This window comes from Sinocyclocheilus rhinocerous, unplaced genomic scaffold (assembly GCF_001515625.1).
Source record: "Sinocyclocheilus rhinocerous isolate Xijiao unplaced genomic scaffold, SAMN03320098_v1.1 scaffold1191, whole genome shotgun sequence".
Classification (NCBI taxonomy): domain Eukaryota; kingdom Metazoa; phylum Chordata; class Actinopteri; order Cypriniformes; family Cyprinidae; genus Sinocyclocheilus; species Sinocyclocheilus rhinocerous.
Window position 1 is genome coordinate 369,496 of NW_015636560.1, and position 8,612 is coordinate 378,107.

The following is an 8,612-nucleotide window of genomic DNA, read 5'->3' on the forward strand; positions in this document are numbered from 1 at the left end:
TTCATACGGAATATCTGTTCCATTTGCAGCTGAGAGTTCCAACGTTCCTTCTTCAAGCAACTCCTTCACTGGTCACACCTCAGTGTCTGGCAGGTACTCCTTTTTCCAGTTCGTTCCCACTATTGATACCTGCGAACCCGTGTCCCACAGTATTGTAGTGTCAATTCCTTCCAAAGAGGCTCTAACTAGACACCTTCTCCCTACCAGCTTGGCTGTCTGTCGCCGCTTGCCAGTGAGTGGAGTATTTACGCTGAACAGATCAGCTTTTTCCATGTCTTCTGTATGATGGAGTCGAATATAAATTTTGTTTGTGCTGACGGAGGCATTTTTCTTCCGACAACCCGAAGCCCAATGTTCGGTGCTACCACACTTATAACAGTGATCACACCTTCCCTCAGCCTTGGACAACTGACACATCTGACACCGTTTACTGTTTAGCGTCTTTGGCTGTGGTCTGTATTTCCTCTCTGGCTGTTCACTCATTCTCACTGGTTGAGGCTGGGGCATTTGCTGAAGGCTTGCTATTTGAATGGTGAGATTCTGAATGGCCTCGCATATTGCTTTATTGCCCTGATCAACCTTTTCCCTCAGTGTGTCAAGTTTGTTCTTACTGTCTGGTTTGTGTGCTTGGAGCTCTTTATCCACATCTTAATTTTCCTCACTAATCACGGCAACTCTGATCATTCTTGCTTTTGATGTAGATGACAACTTATTCTTTCTTTCTGTCTCCAGATTGTATGCCATTTTCACTTTCTCCAGAAGAACCTCATCCTTGACTTCCGGATCTTGTAAGTATGGCTTCACATCCGCACGGATGGTGTCGCCATGAAGAGCAGTGAGTACTGTTTGGAGGTACTGATTTTGAATTAGTTCTGCACTGTACTTCAATCCAGATTTAATTCTTTCTGAAGCGAGGACAATTTGTTGTCTCAGGTCCATAGCTCGCACCACAAACTGTATGGGGTTTCCTTTGGCTCTTGAACAGCGCACATGAGGGAGTGGTACAACTCAGTAGCATCCTTTTCAATGTAATGAGTCCATAGTATCTGTCTGAGGCCTTGTAATGTTAAATCAACCCTGCTTTCAAAGTAACTCTTCAGCTTCACCATCATCATTTTTCTCTTTTAGTTCATCAATTTTATCACTTAGTTGCAGTAACACAGACAAGCCCTCATCCTCTCGTGACGTTACCTCTTCTCCTAAATACTGAAGAATACGCCTCCTCAGCTTACGTGGTAAGTCTCTTTCACTCCTATCCACAATTAAGCTCAGCGCTGTGCATATATCATTCAGCTCCGATGCTGACAGTGTTAACAACTTTTCTTCTATGTCCGCCATGACATTTTCCCACTCAGATGACATCTGCTGTGTTTTAGACACGACAGAAAGGTTTTACCTTCACAACTTGTGTGTAGCACTGCAGTATTGACAAAGTCGGTATCCCTCGCTAGCCGCCAGCTCTCACTGTGTCACAGCCAGTGTCTCGTCCTGCTTCCTCGCTATCAAACTCACGACCGGGCGGAAACACCAAGTTTATGTTGCACTCCTGGACAGACAAGACTCCGTCTTCCTTTTTTCATAACTTTATTCTTCCCAGTTCAAAGTTGGAGTTACTATTTACATGCAAGGATTTCACTACACACACACAATCAACAGTTCACGTTCACTCTCTTCTTCTCTCTTGCTCTAGGGCATTCTCTGATGACATCACTCTTCCGCTCACCTCTGACCTCTCGGCAGCAAAGTCAGTCAACATAATATAACAAAATAAAACGAAGATGTAATTTTGATATATTCCCCTTATAAAACTAAAATCCACATCTGGTTCAAAAATGTAAATTGCAATATACTCCTAGCGTGCAACAGATGGATCTGATCGTGACAGACAGTAATACTATCTATCATCGTACACAACCAAAGTTATACTAAAGTTAAAGTTGTGATGAAATGGAAGCAGTAATAGATCTTTTCTTCCATATTGTGATGTATACCTTAGTGATATACTCCTAGCGTGCAACAGATGGATCTGATCGTGACAGACAGTAATACTATCTATCATCGTACACAACCAAAGTTATACTAAAGTTAAAGTTGTGATGAAATGGAAGCAGTAATAGATCTTTTCTTCCATATTGTGATGTATACCTTAGTGTAATGGATTACCAAAAAATAAATAAATAAGTAAATAAAAAACAGTGCAGGATTTCCATCTGGTTTTTGATTGGATTTTGAGATGTGAGCTTGCAGCAATTATTATGGTGTTTGATAAGGCAAAAAAACAATATTAATATTACTTCAGCATGTGACTTTTTTGTACATAATTTTAGCCTCGGATTGTGGTCTAGATGAGGAGATGCTATTTCTTTTCTTTTACACCTTGACAATATGCAAGTGTACAAATTGTATTCTTTTTTTTATTTTATTTTACATTTACAGGGATAGTTCACCCAAAAAAAGACCATTGACACTTCTAATTGAGATTGTAGATAGAGTGTCAATGGTCCATTTGAGAGATAGGTGGCGGTAATGCACTTATAAGTCTGCGATCCACCGTAAAGCAAGAAGAAACAGAAGAAGAAGACACCTCACGCCAGGCTGAAGAAGAAGGCGCGAACATGCTCAGGACAGTTCGGACATTGCGGTGAAAATCAGAGGTAAAAAACAATATAAATACTGTTCAGTTTCTTGCACAGACCGATCGTTTCGTGTCTTTACACATCAATGTATCGTCACAAGCCGCAGGGTTTAATTTGGTTTTGTTTGCGTATGTTTTATGACTTTTTCAAAGCCGTGATTCCCATCCACTTACATTATATGACTTACAGACTGCAACGGTTTGAGTTAAAAATCTCCGTTTGTGTTCTACTGAAGAAACAAAGTCACCTACATCTTGGATGCCCTGGGGGTAAGCAGATAAACATCAAATTTTCATTTTTGGGTGAACTATCCCTTTAAATCTTTTAGGTAAATCGTTCTCTTTTTTACAATAAGTATGGGAATTTTGAGGAGTCATACAACATAACATTTTTAACATAACATGAACTAATTTAAATGAAAGGTTAAATAATCTGTTGGTTGCACCACATGATTTTTATTTCATGAACCAGAGTTTTTAAAAGTTTGATGTTAATAAGTATAAAGATGAGATATTAATAAGTAAAGGGGGTTATTTCTTAATTACCCAGCAGGCACAGGATGTCAATATAATGGCAGGTTGACGTTGGACATGACGTCGGACAGACGTTGCATTTTGGTTGAGAATGAAAATCGAGTTGACGTCAGTATTTGACGGCAATTTGACGTTGACTCAGGGGCGGACTTAACCAACAAGTGAGGTAAGTGGCCTCTTAGGGGAATCAGGGGGCCCCATCTGATATTGGCAAAACATATTTGGCAAGTGCTCCAGTGTGTTATAGAGAGCGTCAAATGTTCACTTACTGCTCAAAATGCGAGTTTTTGTCAGATGCTGAGTTCTGCAAGCTCGCGAATCCTCATTATAACAACGTGTAGATACAATGTTAATAAGAGCTTCATTGTGCAGTGCAGACAGCTTAATTGATTAACGGAACGTCGTGAGATCGCGATGAACTGAATTGAATGAACTGGAATGACAGCTTTTAGAGGTAGTGCTCTTTGCGCACTTTCTAAGCTGTATGATAGGCTGTCTGACTGACTCAGAACGGATATATTAACCTCAGAGAAGAAAGAATCGTGTTTCGTGTCATGATTTTATACAATTATTTGTCTTGTTGTTTTAAAATGGCTTGTGTGTTTTTCCTAGGCGCTCCTGCGCGTATAAATGCACTCGTATAAATGCACGAATGGGATTACTTGAGATTACATTTTCGATTTGTTTCTCGGCAAACCCTACCGTACGAGTAGGAACGAGTTGCATGGGATAATTTTTATGACATCTGAATCCTTTTTGTGGTTACACAACCTAAAAACGTCGGTATTGGACATCAAACTAACATTGACATTAGACGTTGAATTGACAAATTTAACCAAATATCAACGTCTTATGTCGTTATGTGAAGACTGGGTAGTTAAGCAGTATTGTTATTTTTTTCTCCCAAACTACTTATTAATTGGGTTTTCATTTCAAGAATTTCACTTTTTTTCTTTATTATGGTATCAGTACATTGTATTTTATTACCCTGACATTTTTAATTTTATTTTACTTTACTTAATTTTTTTTTTTTTTCATTTTTATCTAGAGGTAGTGCATATACTGTTTATGCACAGATGGTAATTGCAGTGATTCATGGATTTTTGCTTCACAGTCTTGTTATGCTTCTAAATAATAATTATTTTTTAATGTTTTTATAATAATATAATACAAAAAGCATTTCTGTCAAAGCAAATCATTCAAACAACTTTGAATAATAAATTAATGAGATGCATATCCTTGTGAAAAAAAAAGTGCACTTTAGCATACCTTTAAAAATATTTATTATCGAAATAATACTTGACTTTAACTGAATAATGTTTTCACTTAATTGCATGTTATTTACAATTAAATGAAAATGCATTATTGTTTAAATGTATACAATTGGTTGAACTATAAAGTATTTTTGACCCATTTAAGTGGAACTTACCTACATCTTTATATGAAATTTCTACTGTCTTTGAAATATGGTTAAAGTTAACTTTTTTTCTCTTTAGGTACACTTACAGAAAGTGGCCTTTTATTTCATTTATATTGCATTATCTGCAAGTCCCATTTTTTTAAATATACTTTTAAGATCTGAAGTACACTAAATGCACATTCATGCACACATTTTTAGAGAATGGCATGTTTTATATATGTACTATAACTAACAGAACAAGACTAAAGACATACATTTATTAAAAACCTTGCATAGGTCACTTTGTAAGCATATGCATGCACTCACAGAGACCTACAACGAATTGTGTTTGGTCAGCCATGAGAAATATGTGGCTGTATTTAAAGGCACACTGCGTCTCGCTGTGGGTCAGTGGCTGTTAGAGATGCAGGCAGGAAGGATTAGTTCCTCACGAAACCCAATCCCACGTACTCTTAAAGCGCAGAGAGCTTGCCAGGTGCAACCAAGCAAGACCAACAGGAACCCAGCATCTTTAAGGATCCTAAGTGGGCAATTACAAGTATCTTCCATTAAATAGGATTAACGACGGCAACAAACAGAAACCAGAACTGTCTGTGTATTTACAGAAGAGCGCTAGCTTCAGTTCAGTTTTCATGCCTTCAAATTTTTATATATATATATATATATTACAAAAAATACAAACACAACAAAACAAAATAATATATATAACGTATAACGAAAAATGCCAAGTAATAATTATTTTTCAAACCAGATCTTACATATAATCTATTAAACAATCATTCCAGCAGGTGGTGCTGCAGACTATCATGAGGAGAAATATTATTGCTGAATTTAATGCTTAAGAGAGAAGCATTGCATTGAAAGTGAATACACTATGCAAAATACATAATAATTGTGCAAACTGAAAATAGCATCTGTTGTACCTGTTGTACCAACCTGTTGTTGGCCTGTAAATTCTGTAAGCATCTAGCAACCAGTATTACCTAGCAACGCACAACAACAGCCTTCTTAAACAATGTAACATGTTGCTAAAACAACACAGTAGCACATTAGCACATTAGCAAATGAACAGCAACAAATCTAGTTTTATTAACAGTCAAAAACAAACATAAACATCTGATTGCCTAATTTTCTGCCATTGTGAAATCATTTTTTCCTTCATCCATGTTCCTTCTACTGACTGACATTCATTTAATTTATTTTCATTTATTATATTATTCATTATTTTTTTTATCATTTCATGACAGATTGATTAGCTTACATGTGGGTGTCAACCTTAAGATTTTTTAATGACATAAACAAAACTAAAAAAGGATTTCACAAAACATCCCAGAATAAATGAGATTCATTCATTGCTAACACATGTTTATGCTATTCTTATGCTTCTTTTCTTTTTAAAGGCGATTGGAAAACTCACTTTTGATGTTCCCACCAAAATGATGTCACTTCCTGGAGGATGATGTCGTTAGTGATACTAAGGACAGGGAGGAAAAGCTGTAAAAAGTAGAACATTATTCAAAATATTCACTTTTTCACACATATTCACTTTTTTTTTTCTCTCGTAACAAGCCTACTGTGTTTTAAAGTATGGATGGCATTTCTGATTTGGGAACTGCCACATAAAATAAAATAATGAGGTTGCGCTACAAAAAATATGCATCCATCAGTTTGAATGAGCTAAATTTTCCATCATGCTCTATTTCTAGCTATCATGCAATGCTTTAAAGCAGCATTTTAAAATATTCAAATATCCTTTCACATGTCACACCTCCACCAACTGAAACATCACAAGCACAGCTTTCACAGGTCTATAAAAACAAAGCCACTTGAATATGACCATCTCTGATAAAAGTGAAGGCATGTACCAACAGGTAAAAGTAGGGTTCGACATAGAATACTTATAAATGTGTTGATAAGTTTCATGACTAAGCAACTAACTAAGAATATGTTTAGAGCTTATAATAATATTTTTTTTACTTGCAAAGGAGCAGCATCAGTGTGCATGCAAAGTACTTATGAAATGTACTATCTTGAAATGGAAATTATGTACTAGAATATGTTTACACAACAAAAATTGTACTATAAACAGATTTTTTTCCCCTTTGTGTTTCTGCAAAGTTTCACACAGACCACAAAATTGTCAAAACAATCCTAGTTCACACGGATCTGCGAAAACGACTAAAAATGCTGTATTATTCATGCCATGCCAGTAGACACTACAGGTCAGTTTTAATAACAGCTTGCACCAGCGCAAACCATTTATTGGCGTTAAAATAGTACTGTCAGGATTTACTAAAGACGCACGGTGAAGAATTAGCGCTGAAAAAGCGTGGACACAATTATATTTGCACCTGACCTTACTGATTGTAGGAGTTTCCCTATCAGACGCAAAATTTATGGGAGGACAGTATTCAAATGAATCCCGCAACACGATTTACTAACGTTTGAGCTCGTCAAATTACTGGTATTTGCGCCATTATTTAATGCCCCCAAAAAAGCATGTCTTTAACTATTTTGCTCTTGAAAGGGCTGCAATTGTTGTTGCTAGGAGGAGGCACCGCAGAGAACAGAGAGTGCGTGGTAGAAGGGAGGGGATTTTTTCCACACGTATTAATTTATTTGGAATACCAGAAGAACACATTATTTTATTTATTTATTTAGTCATTTAGCAGACGCTTTTATCCAAAGCGACTTACAAATGAGGACAATAAAAGCAGTCAAAACTAACAAAAGAGCACCTGTAGTTCTCTACCCAATCCTGTTCCTGGAGATCTACCTACCTGCCATCCATTAAGCCATGTTATTTTTAATGTTTCAGGAAATAAAAGACGACTTAAAACTTGCGCTTTGAAACCTATTTTCAAAAGTTTGTGTATTCAGGTCCCCAAAATGCTGCTGTTGTGTAAATGAACAGCCAAAAGTTTAGAATTTTTAGCTGAAAATAGTGTTGTGTAAATGCGTCAGTGAGCCTCTTTGATGTGTTGTTGAGTAGTTCACACATAAAGACTGCCGAGCGCTGATCACCCACTCATTTTCCCCTGATCACAGCCCAACCTGTCGGCGAGCTCGTTAACTTAAAATCCTGTAGTGTGAACTTGCCATTAAGGGCACTGAGCTTTCTTCAGCATTTTTCAGGCCTAGGACAGTCTTACTTCCTGTCAAGTGGCCAAGACCACAAGTGTGGATATTGCTTCAGGCCACTGGAGTCTCTACTAATGAGCTGAATCAGGTGTGTTTGATCAGGATGAGTTTGAAATTATGTACTATTGCATGCCTCCAGGAACAGGGTTGGGAAACACCGGGATAGACATTTGCTGTGGAGCCCGGCAAAAGTGTCTATGGGGTCACACAGCAGTCACAAAGAGGGGTGTTCATGAAGATCTTTCTAAAGCCTAAAATGACAAATGAGACCCCCTATGGCAAGGGTGCCCAATCCTGTTCCTGGAGATCTACCTTCCTGCAAAGTTCAGCTCCAAACCTGATCAACCAGACCTGAACCAGCTAATTAAAGCCTTCAGGATCTCTTGATAATTAGCCAGGTGTATTTGATCAGGGTTGGAGCTGAATTTTGCAGGAAGGTAGATCTTCATAAACAGGATTGGGCATGCCTGCCCTATGGCAAGCTTTACACCAGGTGTGTCCAATCCCGCTCTTTGAGAGCCACTATCCTGTGTAGACACAGGGGTAGGCAACGTCGGTCCTGGAGTGCCGATGTCCTGCAGAGTTTAGCTCCAATCCCAATCAAACACACCTGAACCAAGTACTGCGTTTAAAATTCCATGCCTACTTCCAGAGTCGCTGCTATGGTTTCTGGCCCCCCTGAACAGCATATTGACTTGTTGACTTGTTTCCATTGTGTTGTGACTTGTATCTGTTGAGTTGTGGCTTGTTTTCACTATTAAAGGAGGTAGAGCTTTTTCGCATTTGGCTCCCAAACTCTGGAATAGCCTTCCTGATAACGTTTGGGGTTCAGACACACTCTCTCTGTTTAAATCTAGATTAAAGACACATCTCTTTGGCCAA